General features: G+C 43.9%; 1 protein-coding gene across 24 annotated transcripts in view; it reads left to right on the forward strand.

The window, feature by feature from the left end:
* Positions 1–25,685, forward strand: part of EHMT1 (euchromatic histone lysine methyltransferase 1) — a 198,759-nt gene that overhangs the window by 69,883 nt on the left and 103,191 nt on the right. For 3 of the 24 annotated variants that reach the window (XM_070594828.1, XM_070594836.1, XM_070594835.1), the window contains exon 2: positions 11,852–12,509. The exons of 19 other annotated variants lie outside the window; for them this stretch is intronic. The gene's annotated coding sequence lies outside the window, so the exon portion shown is untranslated. Of the gene's footprint in view, positions 1–11,851; positions 12,674–22,787; positions 22,922–25,685 lie in introns of those variants that run through there. 2 more of the 24 variants (XM_070594834.1, XM_070594814.1) reach the window with 2 other exon arrangements.

The following is a 25,685-nucleotide window of genomic DNA, read 5'->3' on the forward strand; positions in this document are numbered from 1 at the left end:
CTTCTAGCCTTGGAGCGAGGTTAACCGCTGTGTTCTGCTTTCCCTACAAGATTGTGAGCAACCAACCCTGACTTCTGCTATTTGTGACCACAACGGCTTTTGGAGAGTGCGACGTTGTGCTCATTCAGTCCCCAAAAAGTTTATAGTGGAAGTCTGGGATTAAGTGTGACCCCAGTGGCTGGCCTGTGTTTGTGCCAGCCCCTGTGTTTGTGCTGCAAGAAGCTGTCAAAACAGTAAAAACCATCTTCCTTTAAAGTAGTCGCAGTGAGCTTCAATCAAAGAAGGTAATTTATCACCTCACATAACCAGGAACTTGGAGGTTAGGGTCTAGTTGGTAGTGAGAACGCTGCCTTCCTTGAGTGCCATTGCTTCCTTTCTTAGGCAGTCAGTGGCCTCTAGCAGCTGCAAGCTGTCCATGGGGAGATGGCTTGAGGTCAGTGGACTGGTGTGGTAGGTTCAGGGCGCCACTCCAATTCCCAAACCCCAGGCCTGGAGAGTGTCCAGGGGTGTGGTTTCTGGGCAGCTTAGAACAATAGGTTCATAGTTGAAAGGAGGGCCACCCTACGTGGATGATGCCCCCAAACTAGTGCATGAGTCATTTTCCCTCATTGCACTGACAGAAATACCGATCACAAATGAAAGGCTCTAAATGTGAATTTTCTATATTTTCTCATGCCACTTTTCTTTCATTTTCAGTTCTATACTGCAACTAGATACAGTTATATTAATAAGCATAAAAGCCATAGTCATGTTTCTGTTGCATTGGTTTACTTTTACATGAATTAGTGAACTCATCATTTGACAGGCATTCTCCTTTAATAGACTTTATTAAAATTAGAGCAGTAAAGCTGTTACTGTGGGTTACAAGCTGGGATATAGAATATGTTACATTAATTTGAATAGTTAAAATAGCATTTGTAGAAAGAGATAGTCTCTGTAGAAAGGGCTGACATTCCTTCTGCCTGGAGCTGCAGTGAAGCCAGACAGCAGTGAGGGAGCGTGTGTGGAGCTCCAGGGCACTTGGGTTGTCAGATGCTGGCCATCCTCATTATAGTAGGAAGGGATGTTGTGGCTAATGGCGTGTCACATAGATGTCTTTTTGGTAATGAAACCTACTTGGCTAGAGTTGGACTTCAGAAAACAGATCTCGTTTCTATAAATCAGAGTTGTATAGTGCTGCATGTCAGTTAGCTGACCCCTGGAACCGGGGAAAACAGTGGAGGTTCATGTGCCTTTGTGTTCTTCTCACTTACCTTGTGAAATTAAGAAGCAACTCAGTAGCTACTTTATTATGTAGTCTAAAAACAGGTAACATTCAGTGATGTGAATGATGCGAATTTAGCTAGGAGCGAGGACTTCTCTATCAGTTTTGTGGTTCATGTCTTTACCTGCTTCAGCTCTAGTGTCAGCTCCTTAGGTGTGTGATGCAGCCTGCAAGACCAAAGGCAGGGTCATGCAGTGTGGCCTCACTGCAGTTGTTTCTTAGGCCTGGGGGCTCCTGCCCCTGGGAAAAAGTGGGGCTGGGTCAGGGGAAAGTTTCTTTTCTTTTGGAGTTGAAGTTGAATCCTGATTAATGGATTTAGCATGAATCAACATGAAAAGGATCTGGAGTTATTTTTCCAAAATGATTTTAAGGTGGTTCAGTCTTCAAAAAGAAGGAGGAGGAAAAAACCCTCTGTTTAGGACCCCTGCCGAGACGTATGACACACCATTTGTGTAAGGGAGAGGATAGCTTTATCTTCTAGTTTATCCTTTATTTTATAGCTATTTCCTAGAGAAATTTACAGAGAACTACATACAAATGAGTGTATTAAATGCAGATGTTCACTTCAAGGTTGTTTATAACATTGAGTTGTCGTAAATGCCCTGGGTGTCTTCAATGAGGTCCTGTGAAGGGGTATCTTCACGGTGGACACTGTGTGCCTCCACAGTGGGGGCTCTGCAGCCTGTGATGAGGTTCGTTCATCTGCTTGTGTTGGTTAAGGGGAAAATGGTTACCTAACTATGTGTCGTATCCCATTTATATAGTCAATTATACATTTATGAATGTGTTTGCACAAAAAATGGAAGGTTATACACAAAAGTTAAAGTAGTTAGCTTATGGGTAGTTTTCACTTTTAATTTTTCCCAGTTTCCTTTACTTAAAACAATTACAATTATATAATAATATAAGAATTTTTCTTTTGAAAATCACATCCTTTTCAGGCAGAATCTACTCCTCTCACACTCCATCCCCACAACTTCTGTCATGATGAGTTTTATGTGTAGCCGTCCAGAGCTTTCCCTTGAGTTGCTTGTTTGCTTTTTTGAGGGAGATTAGCCCTCAGCTAACATTCGCCACCAATCCTCCTCTTTTTGCTGAGGAAAATTGGCCCTGAGCTAACGTCTGTGCCCATCTTCCTGTATTTTATATGTGGGACGCCTGCCACAGTGTGGTTTGACATGTGGTGTCTAGGTCTGTGCCCAGGATCTGAACCAGTGAACCTGGGGCCGTCGCAGTAGAGCACATGAACTTAGTGCTGCACCACTGCGCTGGCCCCTCCCTTTACTTTCATAGAGATGTATTTGAACCCACCAAAAGTATATATCTTGTTCTGTGTATTTTATCTTCTTCTGTCGATAAAGCTGTTTTTCTTTTAAAATATTTTCAAACTTAATAGAGAAGTTGGAAGCATGAGAGAGTTTTTTTAATGAACCATTTGAGATTAAGTTGCCTCCTAGATACCTCATGGGAGATGAGTTAGAGAAACCTAACTACGCTGTGCAGGGAGGCCCGCAGGGGAGCCCCGGCCCCAGCACATCCTCAGTTACTCCAAACCGGAAGTACAACCACTTTACCTCTGAGGGAAGAGTTCTCTCCCACCCCGGCAACAGCCCAGCCAATCAGAAACACTGCAGCCCAGCCAATCAGAAATGCCACAACCTAGCCAATGAGAAACGCTGCAGCCCAGCCAATCAGAAATGCAACAGCCCAGCCAATCAGAAACACTGCAGCCCAGCCAATAAGAAACACCGCAGCCCAGCCCAGGAGCCTTTCCCGCCCTGATCTCTTCCTCTCCTTAGTGGACTTTCCTTTAGATAAAGCAGCCCCTGTCTCTCCCCTTTTCTCTATAAAAGCAGCTCCCTCCTGTATTCTCTGAATTTGCTTATGGTTCATGATAGTATGCACATCCAAAATGGCAATTCTTATGTCTATTTCTGAATAAACTCATTTTGATGGTAAAATAACTATTGAATTTGCTTAAGTTGACACCTATCACTCCTAACTGTTAATGTCTATTTCCTACAAAGATGTTCTTTTCTTGAACATAATATATGCGTCAACGCCAAGAAATTTGTATCTTTAAACATATGTCTATATGATGTCATGTTGTTAGCACTATTATCTATGTCCTATTTCTTTAGCATACAAAATATTGTTTTCTGATTTGTATTGTTGCATATATGTGTCTCCTTTTAAAGGAGTTCTTTCTAATACTCTTGTTTCATTAAAGAAGTTCATGATTGCATCTGTAAGGCTGTTGCCCTAAAAAATAAAACCACCAGTTATTTTACAAGCAAAATGGGTTTATTTGGAATAGCAGAAGAATCCCAACGTAGGACAAGCAAGCTATAGCAAACACCATAGGTAAGAACAGCAAACAAAAGAGAGGAATGTTACTTTATAGAGAAAAAGAAGCAAGTGGGGAGGGGTTGTTTTGAAAGAAAGTTCATTGGAGCAAAGGCAGAGTTCAGAGTAGTGACAGTTTCTTACAGGCTGGGCTTGTTGGACAAGGAGAATTTTTCCTGTTGGGGTCTGTAATTGATGTCAGATGGCAATGTGTGAGGGTTCTCTTTTCTAGCTTCCTGACTCCATTTTAAATGAAGTCTCCTTTATTGTTTTTCACATTTTCTCCTTTTGATCAAGATTTTTTTTTTCTCTGAAAGCATCACTGATCAAGAGTCAGGACTTCCATATTCATCAGCCTTTGTTTCTTGCTTTCCTGGGTGTGTTGGGTCCCATGTCAGGGGGAAAGTGCACAGAGTGGAAACCTGTTGAGATCACATTCAAGTAACGAGGTGTAGGAGGGAGAACTCTCAGACATTCCCATCTAATGTCTGTATCTTATCAGGGTCGTCAGCGTGGGAGATCATCTTGAAGTGTTGAACCAGCATCACCTTATTTGGTACAGTGTTTTATAAAGGATTGGCAGGCACCAAATACAAAACTTAAAAAGCTTAATGGATCAAAAGACCATGAATCATTAGGTGAAATCTGTTGTAGCCAGTGTTCTTGTTTTCTAATTTTATGCAATTGAGTTTCTATTTCTCCAGAGGAGTTAGAAAATAGAACAGTGAATACAGCAAGAGCACACCCCAACTGAAAGAATTGACTGAATGCATTGGGAAGACACAGTGCAAGAATAAACATGAAGCAATAGCTGGTGAACTTCTTGCAAAAGTAGCAAAACTTCAAACAGCATTCTTACCTCACAAGACTTGTTTGGAACTAATTGTGTATTCCAGTAATTTAGCCTGTAAGGGTGCAAATTCAAAAGCCATGAATTTCATAAGAATCCAATTAGTTAATAGTTCAGAGGAAAGAAAGACTGAATTCTGAACCTTCTAACCCTTCAGGAAAAGCAAGTAAAAGGATTGATTTGTTATAGGGTCACAATGAGGGTGTACCTGGAAGGCCATAGTTGGAAGAATAGGTTTCCCCTTTTGTCAAGGGATTGGGAAATGTAGACAAGAGTGTTGCGTCCAAGGAAGAGAGGGACAAAATGAAGTAAGAAGCAACAGGGAGAAAAGGGTATACAGGCCTGGCCCAGACATCTTGGGAAAGCTGTCTCATCAGATGTTGTTTGTTTCAGTTCTGGGAAATCTTTGTTTTGAGGCCACCAGATGGTGTGCAGGTCCAGTCAGGCTTGGTGTTTTCTTTAGACGTGATACGTGAATCCAAGAGTCTACTCCCTGGAGTTTGGTGGCACAAGGGTTGGTTAGAAGTATGTGATAGGGGCCTTTCCAGTGAGTTTGTGGTCTTTCTGAAGGTGTCTTTTCCAGTAGATGAAATCTCCAGGTTGTAAGTTGTGATGCTTAAGGTCTTCAGCTCCTAGGAGTGCACTGTGAAAAACTACTGTCCTAAAGCAAGGTTATTTTCAACAGAAGCAGTCACACCTTTGCAACATTGAGGTATATCTCCTCCTATCAGCTGCAGAGCAAAAGAGGTAGAGGCCAGGAGCATTGGATGTCTTCTGAATGTCTCAAAGGGTGAGAGCTTATGAATTTTCAGAGGAGGTGGGTCTGAGATTTAGAAGGACCAACGGGGATGCTTTTGGCCAAGGTGTTTGGGGAGTTTCTACAAATTTTGTCAGTTGAGTCTTAATAGTGCCATTAGTGCGTTCGACTAACCCTGAGGATTGAGGGTGGTAAGCACAGTGAAAGTCTTGTAAAGGTGGCCAAACAGCACAGATTTGTCAAAGTACCTGACTGGCACAATGGATTCCCCGATCACTATGAAGTTTGAGAGGAGTTCCCCAGGTGGGATAATCTTTTCTGAAAGGACGTCAGCCACAGAAGAGCAGTAGCCTGTCTGCAAGGGAGGGCTTCAGTCCAGTGAGAAAACATGCAGACCAGGACTAAAACATATTCATCTCCATGAGATGAGGAGGGTGTATGAAATCCATTTGCCAAACCTCGTATGGCACGTTAAGCAATTCAAAGTATCTGAGAGCAAAGGATCTGTGAACAGGTTTCCCTGGATTGTATTTTAGACAGGTGGGATGAGTGAAGTAGGCACTTTCGTGGCCTTATTAGTATTTTCCCACCAATATTTGTTCATGAATGCTGTCATTTTGTCAGTAAATCAGTGGGTTAATGCATGTACAATGGTCAGTAGTGGGCATTTCAGAATTTCTGGTAAGAGTGGATTATTCTTCGGCCCAAATCAGAGTTCTCTTTTTTTATCAAACCAACAATTATTAGATTTCCAATATTGTTTTTCCTTTTCTGGGGCCAATTGTTTGGCATCTTTAGTCAGTTTTTCCAAATTATCCTATGGGGAAACAGCCTTTTGGACCATGACAGAGGCTTGGCTATTGGTTTCCTCGAGAGCAGCATTTTGGGCAGAAATGTCAGTGAGGTGGCTTCCTTTAGTTTCTAAGCTGTCAAGTTTCAATGCCTAGAGATCTTAATAATAGCCAAGGTGGCTGGAAAGAGTATGGCATCTAAAAGATTTTGGATATAAGAGCCGTTTTTAATCTTTTCACCATTAGAGGTAAGGAAACCTCGCTGTTTCTGTGGCATCCCAAAGTTGAAAGGCATACCGACTACTGAGTGTTGGTATGAATGTTTGTGGTTTTGTCCTTGGCTAAAGTACAAGCCCAAGTATGAGTGCACAGTTCAGCTTGCTGGGCTGCGGCAGCCAGAGGTAAAGGTGCTGCCTGATGACTTCAAAAGCAGTGGCCAAAGCACACCAAGCACGACTTTTGCCACTGTCATCCTTTGAATACGAACCGCCAGCAAGCTGTGAAAAATCTGCCTTGGCTAGGGGAATTTCCTTTAAGTTACTACAGGGAGTCAAGAGGTGAGCTGTCAGCGTTAAGCAGTTGTGAGGGGTTTGTCACTGAACGAGGGCAGAAGAATAGCAGGGTTGAGGTTATTACAGTGAGAAAGAGTTATGTGAGGACAGTTAACAAAGGGATTTCACAGGAGGTGAGATGACTGACTGAAAGGTGTTGAGTATGATGAGAACTTAGAAGGGCCTCTCCTGCATGGGGTACAAAGATGGTTAAGGGGGATCTCATGCCTGTTTGTTTGGTGGCCTTAGCCAGAAGGACAGTGGCAGGAATGGCTCTAAGACAAGGGGATATCCTTGTGCCACAGGATCCAGTTGTTGGCTCTAATACGCTATGAGTTGGGGTGGTCCCCATGTTTTTGGGTGTATACCCCAAGGGCATTCTCATGCTTCTCACATACCAAAAGAAAAAAGGGAAGGGCATCATCCAAATCAGCTTTTTTTTTTTTTTTTTTTTTTTGAGGAAGATTAGCTCTGAGCTAACATCTGCCACCAATCCTCCTCTTTTTGCTGAGGAAGACTGGCTCTGAGCTGACATCTGTGCCCATCTTCCTCTATTTTATATGGGCGACGCCTGCCACAGCACGGCTTGATAAGTGGTGCATAGGTCTGTGCCCAGGATCCGAACCGGCGAACCCCAGGCCACTCAAATGGAGTGTGCGAACTTAACCACTACACCACTGGTTCAGCCCCCCAAATCAGCTTTTAAGGTTTGTCAAAAGTAAGAGGGACTTTTCTGTGAAGCCCTGAGGCATTACTGTCTAGGTATATTGCCAGTCTTCCCAAGTGAAGGCAAAAAGATACGGCCAGCCTTATCAGCTGGAATACTTAAAGAATGCACTACACAGATCAATTACAGTGACAACTTTGCTTTCAGTGGGAATGGATATCAGTAGCACATGGGCATTAGGAACAACAGGGTGCCGAGGGATAACAATAGTGTTTATTGCTTGGAGGTCCTGGACAAACCTCCATCCCTGGTCATTGGGTTTTCTCACAGGTAAAATAGAGGTATTACAGGGACTAGTAGAGGGGGTAATGAGGCCCTGAGCCTTGTAAACTTGTGTTATAGGCTTGATGCCTTGAAGGGCTCCTTTATTTACAGGGTATTGATTAATTCTGGGGAGAGATTTTAAGGGATCTATTTGAATCTTGATGGGAGGTGCACTGTGGATTCTGCCAATGTCAGTTGAAGATTTTGCCCATAAAGAGGGTGGTGGCTGATCCAATAGGGACAAATGATCAGAGTCCCCAGAGTCAACTATAGTGCAATTGGAGACAGCAAATAAAAGATGTTGAAGGGTCATTTAACTCACCTGGTTGGTATTTTGGTTACTACTGTCAAATTCTAGAATTGTTTCCCCCTTTTGGGAGAAAGAAATTTCAGCATGATACCTTTCTAAGAAGTCTTGGCCTAAAAAATGAATAGGGGCAGAGGAACTAAGATGTGTCAATTTAAAAAGCAAATTCGCCTGTTATTTTACCCTCAAAATGAGTTCATTTGAGAATAGCCAAAAGAATTGCTATGGGAGAAAGTATCAGTTCAGGGAGGCAGCTGCTTCTCATTGGCTGAGCTGCTTCATTTATCATTGGCTAGATGGGGAGAGAAATCTTTCTTCACTGTTAAAGATGCAAGCATATGTCTCTTCCTGCAACTGATGATGTGTGATAGGGCGTGAGGGCTGTCCAATTTACTTGAGGTTTCTCTTGTTCATTTAACATTTACCCCTTTTGATCAAGATGTTTCTCTGAAAGCATCACTGATCAGCAGTCAGGTTCTCTGCTTGTAGTGGTCTTGTCCCTTGGTGCCAGGAAGGACCCTTCCTGGGTGTCGTGTCCGTGTTGGAGATAAAGTACATAGTGGTTGGAGACCATTTAGGCCACGTTTGAGTAACAAGGAAGGTTAGGAGGGAGAACTCTCAGGCATTTCCCATACGAAGTCTATATTTCTCCAAGGTCATAGGTGATGGAGATTATCTCGAAGTGCCTTATTGGGCATGTCAGTTTTACAGAGGTTCGACAAGCAACAGGTAAAGAATTCACAACAAGTGTACAGAGTGAGATTAAGAGCAGTGCTATAAGCCCAGTCTGCAGGATGGTTCTGAATCAGGAGCACAGGCCTGTAGGTAACCAGCTGAACCAATCAAAAGACTGGATAGTGAGGTGACATTTGTTGAGGCCACTGTGCTTGCTCTCTAGTCTTTTGTAACTGGGTTTCTACTTTCCAAGAGGCATTCGTCCATGGGCAACAGGAGGTGTTCACCCCTGCACAGACACCTCCTTGCTCAGCACGTATGTGATCCGGGGCTATACGATTATCCAAAACTACCTTGATCAATGAGTTAAGTGACCATTATTGAGCTGAAATTGCTTTTGCTGAGGGGTCAGCCAAGTGTCAGGGAGAGCAACAACATTTGTTTGTTGACACTCACTCTGATCCAGGGGAAGAAAGCTCTTTCTTTGGAGGCAAACCCAGACTCGCATCCGCCTCCTGGGAGTTCTCATTTAGGGTGACTATGGAGATTCAATGGGAGAGATCAATGGAAGCTCTCTTTGGTTATGCAGAGAGAACAGGACATTGAATCTGGCAAAGGCACACCATCCTTGTATTCTCCAGCTGTCAAGGTAACGAGTTGCCCAAGCAGGAAGGCCATTACTGAAACCTCCACGTAACCAGGGGTGTGCATAAGCCTCCCACATAAGTGACATCATCTATAGACTCGTTCATCGGCCTAGGGTGTTAGTGTTATATGACCAAGGCTCAGGTACTGTGTTGTTACATACCAAGAGATTGCCTAAATAGGACGTTCAGAAATATACGAACAATGTGACTTACATTGATGGTCCTGTAAAATTTTTCATACAAATATTCAAAAGATCTTGTCTTCTCCACCCAAGGCTGGGTCAAATTAAAGCAAGGAATGAGTTTAGACAGGCTTAGCACCTTGACTCTGTCAAATGAGCGAGCAGAGCAATTAGACAAACAGTAGTATCTGGAATCCTAGTGAAATTACTTTCTGGGTGCACTAAGGGGTCATTACTGCCTTGGGCAGCCTGAGTTTCTGATGGCAAATCCAGCAATCAGAGAGGTTTCCCCCTTTCGCAAGGGACTGGGAAATGTGAACAAGGGCATTGTATTTCCAGGAAAGGGAGGGAGAAAATAAAGTTAAGAAACAACAGCGGGAAGAGGGGATACAGGCCTAGTCTGGTCATTGTGGGAAAGCTGTGCCTCAGATGTCGGCTGCTTCTCTTCCTAGTCAGTTTGATTTGGAGATCTCCAGTGTTTGTACAGGACTGTATGTCAGGTGGAGCCTTCTTTAGCTATGAGATGTGTACCCAAGACTCAAGTCCCTGAAGCTAGGCTGCCATCTGGGTAGTGAGGAGGACCTGGTATAGTCCCTTCCAAGGAGATTTCAGGGGCAGTAAAATTGTAAGTGTCAGTTTAGAGTATTGTAGCCAGATATGTAAGGGCACTAGAAGAATTTAGGATCCAGTCTGGCTTACAGGTATAACAGCACTTTAAAGACATTCTAATAGAACTGGAATTTAACATCTGTAAAGATACAAGCATAATTTCTCTCTCCATGGTTACCCTCATTTTTATTAAAAATAATCATAGTAAAACTAATTTGTTTATATTAAACTTGGCTTGATTATTTATATAAATGTAGCAAAAATAGTGATTGGCCATATAAATGCTTTTTAAAGATTGCTTTGATGAAACCTTGTAAGCAAGGTACTAGACCGATTTTTCCAAGCAGTTTCTTAAAGGTGTTTGGTCATTTCTGAGTCCATGTACAAGTTTCTTGGATGTGACGTTTTAGTCAAAGCCTTGGTGATGTAGCCAGTATTTCCACTTGTGTCCTGTTACAGGAACAGGGCTTCACTGGATCCATGCAAATATATACATTGTCGTGAAAAGAATACTTAAGAATTTCCAAATTCTGGAGGGATCAGGTAGAGAGAAAAAAAATATATATTTCAACCCTTGTTACAAAGATACATTTTACCAAATTGCTGTAAGTTCTAGATAGCTTAAAGGAGAAGAGAAAAAGGGGTGCTTTACATCTGGAAAACAAAACATGAAAGCAATCAGTCTTCCACTCAAATTCCAGAAATTCCCACCCAGTTCAGTGTTATGATCTTAAAGTTATCAAAACCTATACTCCAGAGTACTTGTCTAAGTCTTTTCCATGAATCTCTTTGAAAATGAAACATATTTATAAAAGCATCAGAGTCAAACAGTAACTGTCTGTAATGATAAAAGACCTAAAAAAAGTCAATGGACAAGAATGCAATTGACAGGAAATTTGGGTATTTTTGTTATATACATTTTAGGTATTTGATCATGCTGCTCACGTAATCTGACAAACCAAATAAGCCTAATTAGTGTAATCTCTCTCTTTTTATAAGGAGAAAACAACTCTAGGTGCCCTCTGGAAAATCCCAAAGTTAAATTCAGGTCAAAAAGATGTCATTTAGAATTTGAATATTTTGGGAAGCTTGTCAAAATATCAAAAGTTTTGGATACTTGACCAAATAGGATCAAAGGTCATTATGAAGTAATATTTACGTATTTGACCAATGTAAAAATAAAAGGTTTCAAAGGCAGATACAAGAGGTTATGTGGTTGTAAGCAAAATTGAGCTCCTTTAATACTAAGAAGACTCAGTTTTCCTAAGTAATTAAAGACCTGATTTTTAAAAAAGCAGGAAATGACTTTGATAAAAAACAAAATCTCTGTTTTCTAGGCAAACTACTTAAAGAAGCTTTCACAGTCTGTTATCAAAAACAGACCAAAAGCCCCCCAAAACCTTGTCCTTTCAACAGAAAAGAAAGCCAAGTTTAATTTTGCGTCAGCTTATTTTTGATATTAAAACTCATTCATTCCAATCGTAGCCAGTCCTGACTGTGCATAAAATTCCTGTCCCAAGATTTCTTTCCACAAATCTCCTACAACTTTCTTCTTGCGTTCAGATTTTGTCCTATGTTTTTCCCTCTGTCCCATTCTGCAATAACCAGCCTCTCTTTAGGACAAAATTACTTTCTTTTTCCTCAAGAAAATACATTTCCATTCCTTATACCTTCCTTTACCAAAACACACATCCTACTTTTGTTGCATGTGGAAATGTTTTCCTTTTTGTTTCTAGTAGCTTTACTTACATATATTAAAATTCTTAACTCTTGGAATCCCCAATCCTAGTGAAAACCAAGAATTGCTTGCTTTTAACAGTCATGCTTGGATTAGACATTAAATAGTCAACCATCATCTTAAGTTACTTTTTTTTTTTTTAGATTTTAGAGCTTTGTGCCCGTCCAGAAACCGCCAGGCACCAATGGAAACAGACGTATCGTTCATTTTGCTTAATTTTAGAGCTGTGGTCTTCCAATTTGGTTTTAAGAAAAGTGATTTCGGGGCGATTGAAAGTTCCCCATAGTGGCCATTGCAGTTCTGGACTGCTTTTGGTCTGTTTGGCCCACTTACTTAAAAATGGACATGTAGGGGGCCCAAAGTTCTTAAACATAAACCCAGCAGGGTCCCCGAAGGAGAGTTGCCCTCAGAACATTTAGATGACTGGGATCCCATTTCTGAAATTTTTTCTGAAAACCCAAGAAAGTTGCTATCGTCCTAGCCCTGATCCCCAAAGGAATCTAAAGATAAAAGAAAGTTGCTGGATTCCCATCCTTGATTCAAAAGGAATCTGAAAACTAAAGAAAAACTCCTGGATTCTCGGTAAGCTGGAGTCCCAAAAGGAACTGTGCTGCCTTCAGAAAACACACAGCAAGGGCGACGCCTTGAACCTGGAGGATAAAGTTCCTCTCCCAATCCCAAATAAAGTGAGAGAGCCCAGAACACACGGACAGTGGAGAGCGGAGCTCGGAATCTGAGAGGACACTCACCAGGCCGAAAGCAGGCCACAAGTCAGAGACACGATAGCACAAGGCACTCAGTGTGGGTACCTCGTTCAGTTCTGGGGGCTGCCATCTCTCAGGGGTTCCCTCCTTTGGATCCCACTTCTGATACCATGTGGATCAACTTAAAAAGCAAATTCGTCTGTTATTTTCCTCTTAAAATGGATTCATTCAGGAACAGCCAAAAGAATTGCAATTCGGGCGGTGCGTACTATCCGTGAACCACAGGAGAATCCGGAGAACACGGGAGGGAGCTGCTTTTATAGAGAAAAGGGGCCGAGGGTGGGGCTGCTCTAAAGGAAAGCCCACTGAGGAGAGGAACAGATCAGGGTAGGAAAGGCTTCCCATTGGCTGGGCTGCAGTGTTTCTGATTGGATGGGCTGCATCGTTTCTTATTGGCAGTGCTATTGCTGGCCAGGGAGAGAAGTCTTTTTTCAGTAGTAAAGTAGTTGTACTTCTGTCAAAGATGCAAGCATATGTTTCTTCCTGTGTGGAATAATTGACCATGTGTGATGGGGCTGAGAGTTCCTCCTACAGGCCTTCCTGACTCTAATTTAGTTGAGCTTTCTCTTATTCTTTTCACAGGGGAAAAGGGTGGGTATCTCTTAAAGGGCATAAACAAAAGGGAATAGGTTCAGAGATAGGAACCTGTCGAGGTTTATTGGAGACTCTCATTTGAACTATTTTAGTGCTCTTGAGGGAGGGGCTGCTTTCTAACAGTGGGGTTGAGCCACTGAGAGCGCCACTAAAGACAGAGGGAGGTTTGTTTCTAATTTGGAGAGTTGTTTCTCTAAGCCAATTAAGAGGGAGGATTGGGAAGAGCCTCTCTAGTTCCTCGGAGCCCCATCATTGGGAGTTAGGAGGACATTGGAGAGGCTGGCTGGACTGCTGGACACACCTGGAGTGCTTAAGCTTCTAACAATCCCTTTTCGAATGTCCTGGCTTTTTGCAATAATAGCAGAAACCAGAAGTGTTTTGGTTTTGTTTAGGGGCCTCCATTTGTTGAAGTCAAAAATTAATTTTAGTGGTCTTCCTTTTGGTTGAATCATCTAGGGTGAGAGTAAGTTGATTTGCTAAATTAACTAAATCTGGAGTGGACACAGTTTCCCATTTCATCCTGGTCCTATTAACTAAGAGAAAGACCCCAATTCAGCCTGTTAATAAACATGATGAAGATAAAGACTCCAATCCACTGAGTGGATTCAGCATCTAAAGAAGACCAGAATTTTCTTTAAAGATAATTTGGAGTCGATTGTAATAATGAATGGGTTCATCAAAGTTTTATGTGCAAGCCTGAGTTTTGTTTTAATCCACAGGCTCAGGAAAAGCTACTGTAGTTACCCAGTGGGGTTCTCCTCAGTCTTCTGGCATTTTGCTAAAAGTTAGAGGTTTTTCTAAATCCCTTTCAGGATGTTTCCGTTGGGCAAGTTTCATCTAATGCTGGGCCTGACCCTCACCAACAAGCGTGTGGACTAACTGATACCAAGCTGAGAAAGCAGGTTGATAGATTTAAACAACTATATGAAGTTCTTCAGCAAACCTATCAGAATCTTCAGTTACTTTAGAAAACTCTTTTAACTAGGGCTCACAATTTGGCCTTAGTCCAGGGAACATAAGAAATGTGGGGTTTATTTGGAGGTTCAGAGGAAGAGGTAGGGAGGTGAGTTTCAGAGAACAAGGGAAGTTCTGCGAGAGAGTTAGAATAGTCTCAAGACTGAGGGTGTTGAGGAGGTGGAGGTGGTGCAGAAGGGAAGGAGGAAGATGGTGTCTGAGTTGGGGCCTGAGCACAGGATGGCTGCTTTGGGAAACAAAACAGGAGGGAAAGAGAGGCCTCGGAAGCCATTTTGTTTTTCTTTCCTTGTTCTTTGCCTCACTTAATCTAGAAATTGTATTTTGCAGAGAGGCAATCTTAGAGTCCTGGAAACACTTGGAAGCCTTAAGAGTTTGCAGAGATCGAAAGTTCCGCATAAGGGCCATTGGTGTTTTGAGTTACTTTTGATTAAGTCAGTCCATTTAGTTAGAAATATGCATGAGGAGGGACCGTAGTTCTTAAATATAAAACCGGCCAGGGTCCCTAAAGAGGGGGGTCCCTCAAAGCATTTGGATGACTGGGATCCCATTCTTAGAGGTTCTCTAGAGGCAAAGAAAAGTTCCTAAATTTGGCCTTTGGAATCAGACAAAAACCTAGCACACTTCCAATAGGAATTATACCAAACCAGTACTCACAGAAAGGACAAAGCCTTTACAAAAAACAGATCCAAAGTAAAGCTGGAGGGCTCAAAATGCAAAGAGAGCAGAGCTCAAATCCAGGAGGAAACCTGCTCTCAAACTCTAGTGTCACTAAGAAAGCATTGAGCCCATTGGGCTCTCTGGGTACCAGCACCTGTTTGCTCACCAGCCTCGGGGCTCCCAGGTCTTCTCTGGATCCCGCTTCTCTGATGCCAAGTAGTGTTGTCCTGAAAAACAGAACAGCCAGTTACTTTACCAGCAGGATGGGTATACCTGGGAATAGCAGAGGAATTGCAATTAAGGACAAGCGAGCTGTAGCTTAATGTTGGCAAGGAGAGTCCTTCCTGTTGGGTCTGTAGCTGACCATGAGTGGTAGTGAGCGAGGGCTGCCCTTTCTGGCCACCTGACTCAATTTTAAATGAGATCTCCTTTATTCTTTTTCACAAGGTTATGTCTGCACACCTCTTAATCTTTTTTTCCCTCCTGTATTTTTTTTTATTGTGGTAAAATATACTTAAACATGAATTTTATCATTTTAATCATTTCTAAGTGTAATTTTTGATGGCATTAAGTAGATTTACAGTGTTGTACAACCATCGTCACTATCTGTTTCTAAAACATTTTCAGCACCCCAAGCAAAAACTCTCTACCCATTAAGCAATAACTTCTTTCTCCCTCCTGTCTGTATGAGTTTGCCTAAACTAGATATTTCATATGAATAGAATTATACAATATTTGTCATTTTGTATCTGGCTTATTTTACTTAGCATAATGTTTTCAAGGTTCATCCATGTTGTAGCATGTGTCAGAACTTCATTCATTTTTCTGGCTGAATAATATTCCATTGTGTGTACAGTCATGTGCTGCATGATGACTTTTTGGTCAATGATGGACTGCATATACGATGGTGGCCCCATAAGATTAGTACCGTATAGCCTAGCTGTGTGTCAGGCTATACCATCTAGATTTAAGTACACTGTATGACGTTCACACAACACTGAAGTCTAACGGTGCATTTCTAAGAACATATCCCTGTCGTTAAGCAGTGCATGATTGTACATAGCGCATTTTATTTCTCTCTTCCTCTCTTGATGAACGCATGAGTTATTTCCATCTTTTGACTATTTCAAATAGTGCTGCTGTGAATGTTTGTATACAAGTATCTGTTTGAGTGCCTGTTTGCGTTCCCACCAGCAGTGCATGGGGGTTTCAGTTTCTCTACATCCTCACCAACAAGTGTTATGGTTTATCTTTTTGATTCTAGCCATCCTAGAGGGTGTGAAATGACGTCTCTCTGTAGTTATTGTGATTGGTGTCATCCAGCAGTCCTGTGCTCTCCACCAGGGACTGTGGCTCTGGGCCTGCTTGCCTCTGGTTGTTTTGTTCCCTTACTCCTTTAATGTAGGAGCTTTTAAAATTGTTCTCTTTGCCTGAAATATAAATGAAGCACAGTTTACTAAAATTTCACAGGGAATTGCTGATTCTATTGAGGTGCAAATAGACAGAACTAATGAGAGGTTGACTGGATTCTGGAAGAATTCGGAAATGGCGTAAAATGAGAGTCATAAAAAATACCAGACCAGTATTGCTCAAGGTGCCAAAATATTGTCAGGGGAAGGACCCCTCTGTTGGCATTCTTAAAGTATATTTATATGTAACTTTGGCTATTTCTAATGGCCTTTCGTCATTTTGTGTTTTTTCTCATTGAACTTTTCTTACTTTAGAAGTGAGTTCTTACAATAGTAAAAAAAAAAAAATGAGAAAACATTCTTCTAGATATAAGTATCTTTTGCATCTGGGAAAGAATCAGATACAAACCTTGTACCTTCGCCTGGAGTATGCCCCTGCTGTGTGTATTATAGAGCAGTCAGTGATGCTCTTGGGCTCCAGTTAAGTGAGGCCTGTGGGCACTTGGGGAGGAGCTGACCTCAGAGCTGGCTGATGAGGGAATGGACATGTGTGGACAGGGGCAGGGCATCTTTCAAAAGAGGGTGTGGTATGTGTAGACTCATGGAGGACCTTAGGAAAAGTCCAGAATTTGAGAGCTGAGGTGGACATGGCAGACCAGAAGGAGACGGTCTGTGGATGGGGCCGGACCGCGCCTCTGCCCACCTTACTCAGGGCTTTAGACTGTCCAGCCTTTTGGGAGTGGGTCCAGCAGAGCTTTTAAGCATGGCAGTAAGAGGATTTTTGAAGAAGGAGAGTGGCTGCTGCTGTTTTGGAGGGTGGGTGGGAAGAAGAGGTCAGTGGAGACAGTCTAGCTCTGGCATTCGTTTGGGGAGACAGGGTGTGTGGGGTTGGCCAGGGGACAGGGAGGCCCCAGAAACTGGACTTGTTTTTGAACAGTTGAATTTTGGGGGTGACTGACAAGACGGAGTTTATGTCTGGTACATGTCAGATATTAACAAAATCTTTATGATATATTTACTGAATATATTGAACAGTAAGAATAGCCAATGTTTACCGGGCACGTAGGTGTCGCCCACAGTTGGAAGCGTTGTGCAGCCTTCTCACTGCTCTCTGAGCTGGGTTTTGTGTAGTTCTCATTTTAGTCAAGAGGAGGGTGAGGCAGCGAGAGGTTGACTGACCAGGGTCCCACATCTGGAAATAGTAGAGCTGGGATTCGAGCCTTGTGGTGTGTTGGCTTCTGATATGGAGTGCAGACCCAGCACAGCAGGGCTTGGGGTGACTGTGCCTGCTGCTGGCCTGGGGTGGGGCTGCTGGGATGGGGTTTTCCTTTTTGAGACAGCTTTCTTTTGATTTTAGATCTGGATTTTCCGTAGAATTTTGTGAAGAATTAAAATTTCCATCATGTACAAAAGGAGACAACTTGTAGTAGTGTGATAATTGTCAAAATTTTGCTGCCTGGTCCCTCCCTCCTTTCTTTCCTTCTTTCCCGTTCCCTTTTTTTTGCTCAGGTATCTTAAACCACATCATGGACATCGTGAAATTTTCACCTCTAAACTCTTGAGTATCTGTCTTTAATATCTTGGTGTTATCTAACCATTTTCAAATTTCCTTCCAATTTTGTCAGAATGTCATTTTATGGTTGGAGTGTTCAGATTAGGATCCCAACATGGTCCACATTTTGTGTTCGGTGGTTATGTTTGAGTTTCTTCTCTGGAACAGTTTCTTCCCCTGCTGCTGTGTCTTTCATCTGTAGACTTGGTGAGGAACCATCAGTGGTCTTGCAGAATCACCCACGTTCTGGATTTCTGTTACTGATTTGTTTTTAGGGCATAATGTGTTTATGAGCCATGTTGCCCATTTAGCTTTTTATATGGATAACGTGAGGTGTAACAAATGACCTCATACTGAGCAACACACCCCCCGTGATAGTTGGCACTGTAAACAGTGTGGTTGAAACTGAGAAAGTGAGCGCCAGCTTTGGAGTGGGGCAGAATTGCCTGGTTCTGTAGGTGACTCTCAGTGTACCGAGTCCCTGGTACAAGCGGGCCCATCCTGGGGACAGTCTTGTGTGAGCCTGCACCTGGATGAGGTGCTCAGCTGACTGACTGTCCTGTGGCCCCCTGCGCCCTTCTGCTTGTGAGGCGCTCTGATTTCTAACAGTCCGTGCATTTTCGTCTCCATTTATTCCAATTTAAATTAAAGGAGAGAGTGGATGCTTGCCAGTGTCAAACCCTGCAGGTGAAGGTCATGCGTCTCCACGCCATTGTGTTGAGCTGTGTGCCCGGTGAGCACCCAGCGGAGCCAGCTGCACAGCCACGAGGAGGACTCCCCTGCCCCCCACTGGCAGTGCTCTGTAAGGTGGGGGCCATCAGCATGATAACCAGGCAGAAGGGCCCCGAGGAAGGCGCGTGTCATCTCTGAGGGTTTGGAAACTTGATTTTGTCAGTAAACCAAATTGTGGCGATCATACTATCCAAATTCATGAGAGACTGATGTCTAAACTGGAAAATCAGTGTATTTATTGGCAGTAAGAAATGCGTGTGACCATCTTCACTCCAAGAAAAGTCAAACTAAAAGTAAATGTCATGTAACTCCGCTCCCTGGTGTGTGCCCTCAGAACAGACGCTGCGCTAGCCTGACACTCGCCAGTTCCTGCTCAGGAGCCTGTCGGTCATGGCTGGGTTCTTTTGGTTTTGCTTTCCTCCACTGACCTGGAAGGGTCCAGATAACTTGGTTTAACTCATAGAAGCTTAGGGTGGGTGACGTGGGGTCTGTGGAGCGCAGGGGTCAGTGTGGGAGAGGCCCGTGCTTCCCTGCGAGCTCCCACGGCTCCTGGTACATCTCTGCGTGCTGCATCTATTCCGTGGATTGTGTTCCTGGAGGGCACGAGCTCCACTGTGAGGCCCAGGCCTGGGCGGCCAGGGACCATGGGAGCTTGTGTGGTTAGGTTGCTTGCTCAGGGTTCGCTGTGTGCCGGGCCTGGGGCTGTGTTTGTGCTGACACTGGAGGGTTGCACTGGCTGGGGCGGGAAGGAGGGGAGCACTGGTTCAGTTGTCTGTTGCACCCAGCACACGGCCCTGAACTTAGTGACTTCAAACAGCAGTGGCTGTTTGTTATCGCCATGGGGCCAGCGACTCGGGAAGGGCTCTTTCCTCCTGCGTGAACCTAGGGTGTCAGCTGGAAGACTTGAACACAGCAGCAGGTCCATCTGAAGGCTCCTTCAGTCCGGCAGTGGATGCTGGTTATATGGGCTGCCATCCAGGGCGTCCACAGGTGACCTCTCCTGTGGTCTGGGCTCCTCACAGCATGTGGCTGGGCAGAACTGTGCTGACGTTGGAGCTCACTTTAGCTGCAGTCTCCGTCCAGGCAGTACAAAGACCCACCCAGTACAAGGTGAGGGCGCACGGAGCCCACCTCTCATGGAAGAATGTCGGCATTCCTTATGGGAGGGACATGTAGGATGGAGTATGTGCTGGTCTGACCATCCTTGGAAAAAAACAGTGGCTGCGGGAGTTCGAGATCAAGGGAACAGCAAAGATGTAGTACCTTTGGCTTCTTCTTTGCAGAGAGGCCAGTTAAGGGTTAAGTAGAAGATGGAGAGGGAATCTGTTCTGATATTTCAAAATCCCTTAAATGTAATTTCTGGGACTACTTTGGATATTAATTGTTTTTTCCAAATTTAGGAACTAACTCTCCTTTTTCTGCCAAGGGGAAAAACAAAAAGACAAAAGAGGGAAAAGGAAATCTATCAGATATTGAAAGGATTTGTTCTTTTTCTCCCCTCTCCTTTTGATAATTAGCTAGTGAAATTGGTATGTGGAAAATAGTGTAAAATTAGAGGGTGCACAGATAGTGCTCTTCATCTTGGAAGTTTCCTGCACTGAGGATGCGTCCCGTCTTTGAGAATCCACGTGGTGTTTAGATCTTGCAGTGGCACTGATGCAGTGCTCGAGGAGAGGACACCATCTCTGGTCCAGATCTTGGGCACAGATCTAAAGCAGAGAGGAGCAAATGGCAGGTTGGAATTTGACGTTTTTCTTATTTTGGCCAGAACCACACATCTCTGCCTGTAGGGAGAGCTGGCCATCTTTGTCTGCCCTGTGTATTGGATGCTGTGAAGCGATCTCCCGCGTGTCATCAGAGGAGGCCATGTGCTCTTGTTGGAGGAGGGCTCTCTTCCCCCATGGTCTGCCCAGTTGTGAAGCGTAGATGCAAGATTGCTGTGGGGTCACGAAGATAACTTTAGTGAGCATACACTTAGCACGAAGATGAGTGTTTAGAGAGTTTTTTTCTTCCTTTTTCTTAATATCTTGCCATCGTCGGGTATCTTTACAGCTCAGGTAGATGATAGGTGAAAGCTCACACCCCCACAACACGAGTGGTGGGATAGGAGTGCTTTGAGGTCAGATGGGAAGGAGAGCAGTTCCGTGGGCAATGTGTACTTCATCCTTCCTTCTCTCCCTCCCTCCTGGAGGAACTTTTTTACTTGCTCCACCACTTGCAGCCATACCCTTCAAATCAAGTTCCTCTCAAATTCTGAAATGGCTTTGACTTTTTTTTTTTATATTTTGGTTTTGATTTTAAAAAAATTTATTTATTATTTATTTTTTTCAGGAAGATGGGCCCTGAGCTAACATCTCTTGCCAATCTTCCTCTTTTTTTCCACCTTTCTCCCCAAAGCCCCAGCCCTTGTATATCCCAGTATCAAGTCCTTCTAGTTGTGCTATGTGGGCGCAGCCTCAGCGCAGCCTCACCACAGCCTGATGAGTGGTGCTCGGTCCAGGCCCAGGATCTGAATCACTGAAACCGGGGCTGTTGAAGTGGAGCGTGCAGACTTACTCACTTGGCCGTGGGGCTGGCCCTGGCTTTGACTCCTTTTAAACTTAAGATGTATGTGTAGCAGTTAAAGAGTTAACTTTCTTGACACTTGTGCTTGAAACAGGAGGTCCATCTAAAGTGCTTGGTTACCCCGTGTCTTGAGTGCTGAGGAGGGAGCGTATCTGTAAAACAGCTGAGGCTTTCACTGGGAGATGGCTGGGGACGTGGTGGGGAACTTGGCCTCTCGTCTCTTCTGGGCCTGTTACTGAGTCCTGCAGCTTTCAGGCCCGAGATCAGACCACAGAGCAGACCGCAGACGTGGCAGAGGCTGAGATCTGTGTGCCAGAATGTTTCTTTCCTGGCCTTTTTTTTTATTTTCTGAGGAAGATTCCCCCTGGGCTAACATCTGTTGCCAATCTTCCACTCTCTCTTTCTCTCTTTTTGCTGAGAAAAGTTTGCCCTGAGCTAACATCTGTTCCAGTCTTCCTCTATTTTGTATGTGGGATGCTGCCACAGCATGGCTTGATGAGCGGTATGTAGGTCTGCACCTGGGCTCTGAACCCACGAACCCTGGGTTGCTGAAGGGGAGTGTGCAAACTTGACCACTATGCCACCGGGCCAGCCCTACAGCCCCTCTTTTGTGGTTTAACCTGAGTAAATGGGATTGCACAGCCTGCTCCAAAGGGGGAAGGTGCTTCTGGAGGGTTCACTGTCTTGTTTTATTTTTGTGAGGAAGATTCGCCCTGAGCTAACATCTGTTGCTAATCCTTCTCCTTTTGCTGAGGCAGATTGTCCCTGAGCTAACGCTTGTGCTAGTCTTCCTCTGTTTTGTATGTCGGTCACTGCCACAGTGAGGCTGATGAGCAGAGCAGGTCTGCACCCAGGATCTGAACCTGTGAACCCAGGCCTGTGAAGCAGAGCACGTGGAACTTGAACCACCTGGCCACGGGGCCAGCCCCTTCACTGTCTTGTTTTAACTCACCTCCCAGTGAGTGAGCAGACGCCCCACGGTAGGGAAATAAAGACTGCTTTACTGGGCTCACTCAGAATTATCATGATACCATGGTTTGTTGACATGACGTGGACAGGATTCGTCCTGACTGATCCTATCTAGGACATGTGCAAAGGGAGGGGAATTCGGTCTGTTTTTTCAGACTCTGCTGTGGAAATCTTAGGCTTTGTTACATTTGACTAGGAAAAGCAGTAAAATGATCCCTTTTGAACTTGTAGATGAGTTACTGTAGATTTTGTAAACTCTCCCATTAATCTTTGTGTCTTGGTGATGACTGGCTAGGCGGATTATAAAATGCTGCAATCTGTGCTGTCCTCAGTAAGCCTGAGTGCCCTGTGGTGGGCAGGACCCTCTGGAGACCACCAAGACCATCTGACGCGGGGAACAGTGGGGCAGGTGGAGGTTAGTCAGCGGGCTGTTGAAAGGTAGCCAGCCATGGGTGAGGGTGGCGAGCCTGGCGTGTGGGATCTTTGTCTTCATCTCGACGGCGATACTTGGCCCCCTCCCCTTCCTGGGTTCATAGGCAGCCGTGGAGCAGTGGAAGTCCTTTCTTGCCCATGAGCCAAAGGCCCGTCCTGGTTTAGAACTGGCACAATGGCATGGTTCTTTCTTTCGTGTCTTTAAAATTTAAATTGATAAAATTATTTAAATATTCTATGAGCTTGTGTTTGAATAATTTTAGAACAGATTATACAAACTATAGCTAGCCCCTGTCTGTCTTTGAATTTTAGGAATGCTCTAAGGGGTGATGTCAGAGTCCCTATAATCTTCTGCTACCAGCCGGTGTTTATTTTAACAACAGAGAGAAGTCAGCAGTGTGGTAGAAGCTGATGGGGCAGGTGCTGGGAGGCCAGCCTGGGGCACCTGGGTTTGGAAGCTCATCTGCAGGAGTGCTGTGTGGCCCTGGGCGTGCTCCTGACCCCAGGCTCTTTACCTTTGCTGACAGTTACACACGAAGATGTATTGTCATTGTTCCTGGAAAGGTAATGAAGATTCTTTGCAAAATCTTAATAATTTATACTGTGTGTGTAACAGAAACTGTCCTTTTATAACGCATCTGAAGTCAAATGTAAAATTGAGGTTAACTGTGTTATGACAAGTTATATTTGATGCCTAGTCATTTCACATTAAATGACAAGGGAGAAATGACTACCTGTGGATGAGAAGTCACGCTGTCCTGTGAGTGGCAGATAGAAAGCCTTTTCTGCCATGAGAAGAAAGCTCATTCAGTTGAAAATGTCATGTCTAGGTTGTGTTTATTTTACCTACAAATTATGTTATTTAAGTTTTAAGTGATTTTGCAGGCATTTTTTTTGTTATATTTTATGATTACATTTAGAGGGAGGGACATACCAAATAAAATGATAGTGCTGTAAAAACTTATAAAGTTATTTTAGTCAAGAAAACTGTGAGTGAAACCTAGGTGATACAAATATATACCCCTGTGTGGAATAAAAGCGCTGCTACTGTCTTGTGTCCTGTGTTGCTAAAAAGCTCTGTGATGTAGTGAGAATGAATATAACTATATGTTAATTTTCACCTAGAGAATATATATTACTTTTGTGGCCTTTCATCTGGGTATTTTCTCTTCTCCCTATACCCCGCTTTTTTGTTAAATTAGAAAACAAAAAACTGTAAATTTTTCTTGGGAAACACTCTGTAAAGGTTGTAGTTGTGTGGCTGGTCGCCAACTGTATTTCAGCTGCTGCTTGTTTTTCATGGAGTAGAGGGGTCTTGGCTGTGCCAGATGTGCTGTCTAGGACTTCAGATGGGTGTGTGTCCATCTGCAGGTCACACTGACCGTCCTGCATGTGGGGAGCAGGCAGGGTCCAGGCCAAGGCACAGGGAGGCAGGCTTCTTGGAGCGGTGGCCTCAGGGGCCTGTGGGAATCTGATAAAGTGTTGTCAAGGGCTACTGATTGGAAGTTAACTTAATAAGGACATTTGAAGACCTGAGAATAAGACTTTATAATTCCTTCATTTCTCTGTTTTCATTTTCTTCTATATTCTGTTCTCTTAACGAAGAAATTGTTTCATTAATAATTCTTTTTCTTCTCAGGAGTCTGATTTCACAGGCCACAGAATATTGCCTTTTAAAAATGCAAACATTGTCATTTCAGAATTATGGAAATCTACAGTCCATTGTCCTTTGCTGATCCTCGTGAACTCAGTGTAGGGTTGCCAAATTCAGCAAATAAAAATACAGGATCCCAGTTACATTTGAAGTTTGAATAAACAGCAAATCATTTTTTGGTATAAGTATGTTTCCCCGAACTTCGAATGTCTGGACGTCTATGTCTTGGATAGCTTGTAGTCCAGTCGCTCTGGTGCTGCAAGTGCACTTGGCCTTATGAGTTCAGCGCGGGGTCAGGTTCTGCCTCACCTCCTGGGACACGTTTTCCCTTTAGATTTTTGTGTGTGTTGAAATCTACCAATTTGCATCTAAGGAAAAAACTTCACAAACTGGAAAGTTTTCCTTCTTTTTTCTCCAGCTTCATCAGTGCCTTAGACCCTACATTAAAATAGGCGTTTAGAAAGGCAGAGATTGGTTTTCTAGAAGCAGCGGTAGAAGCCAACTCTGGCACATTGAGCATGTGCAGAGATGGACCCTGTGACTTGTTCTGCATTTCCGACGAGGTGTGCTCTGTTGCTGTTGTTTATAACCTGTTCTAATTGCATACAGCGTAGACTTTGTGTCCTCCTTCCCTGGTGGCATTTCAGCCTTTGACAGTTACAGTACTCTTCTAATTGGGATTTTATTATAGGCTGTGACATGGAATGAGGCTCTGGATGGGCTGGTGAAGGAGCTGGTTCTCTGAGCAGTTATGGCATGGCAGGTCCCAGCTCAGGTTTTATGTCAAAAACAGCAGGTCAGGGCTGGCCCCATGGCCAGGTGGTTAAGTTCATGTGCTCTGCTTCGGTAGCCTGGGGTTTATGGGTTCAGATGCTGGGTGTGGACCTACACACCACTCATTAAGCCGTACTGTGGCTGTGTCCCACATAGAAGAACTAGAATGACCTACAACTAGAATATACAACTACGTACTGGGGCTTTGGGGAGGAAAAAAAGAAGTGAGAGAAAGATTGGCAACAGATTTTAGCTCGTGGCCAATCTTCTTCACCAAAAAGCATACTAAGAAAGAAAAAACACCTCCCCCCCCCACAGGTCGCCATGTGTGAGTAAGTGATGAGGTTAGGCCCAGGTGGCAGGGCTGAGCCTAGAGGGAGGTGGTGGAGGAGGAAGAGCCAACCCCCCTGGAGGAGCTGACCCCTCCCCTTGCTTTTTAGTGGCCCAGTGGAAGCGAGGTCAGGGATGACAGCCTTCGCCATGGGTTGCAGATTCTGAGAGTTTTCTCTGGTCTCAGTTTTGTTTAAGGAACCTGGACACTGAAGAGAGAGCTTTGTTTTCCTGGGTTGAAGAAGAGTTGAATCTTAGGGCTGTCAAGATTTGTGTTTCTGTCAGGAGAAGGATGTCCTTGGGTACAACCCACCCCATCCCACAAGACCCACACCCTCCTAGTTTGCAGAATCATTTTGCTGTGTCTAGTGCCCTCTCTACTTGTTGCTTTTCACCCTTGAGACTATCTTTTTATTTAGAATTTTGTGTTTAAAAGGCTCTCTGATTGAAAGAAGCCCCAGAATTCCTGGAAATCCCAGGCTCTGGGATGGATGCCTTTTTTAAGTTGGGTTTGGGATTTAGATAGGAAGTTTACTCCTGAACATTCTGGAGTTTGGGCACATGTGCCGA

This window comes from Equus przewalskii, chromosome 26 (genome assembly GCF_037783145.1).
Source record: "Equus przewalskii isolate Varuska chromosome 26, EquPr2, whole genome shotgun sequence".
NCBI lineage: Eukaryota > Metazoa > Chordata > Mammalia > Perissodactyla > Equidae > Equus > Equus przewalskii.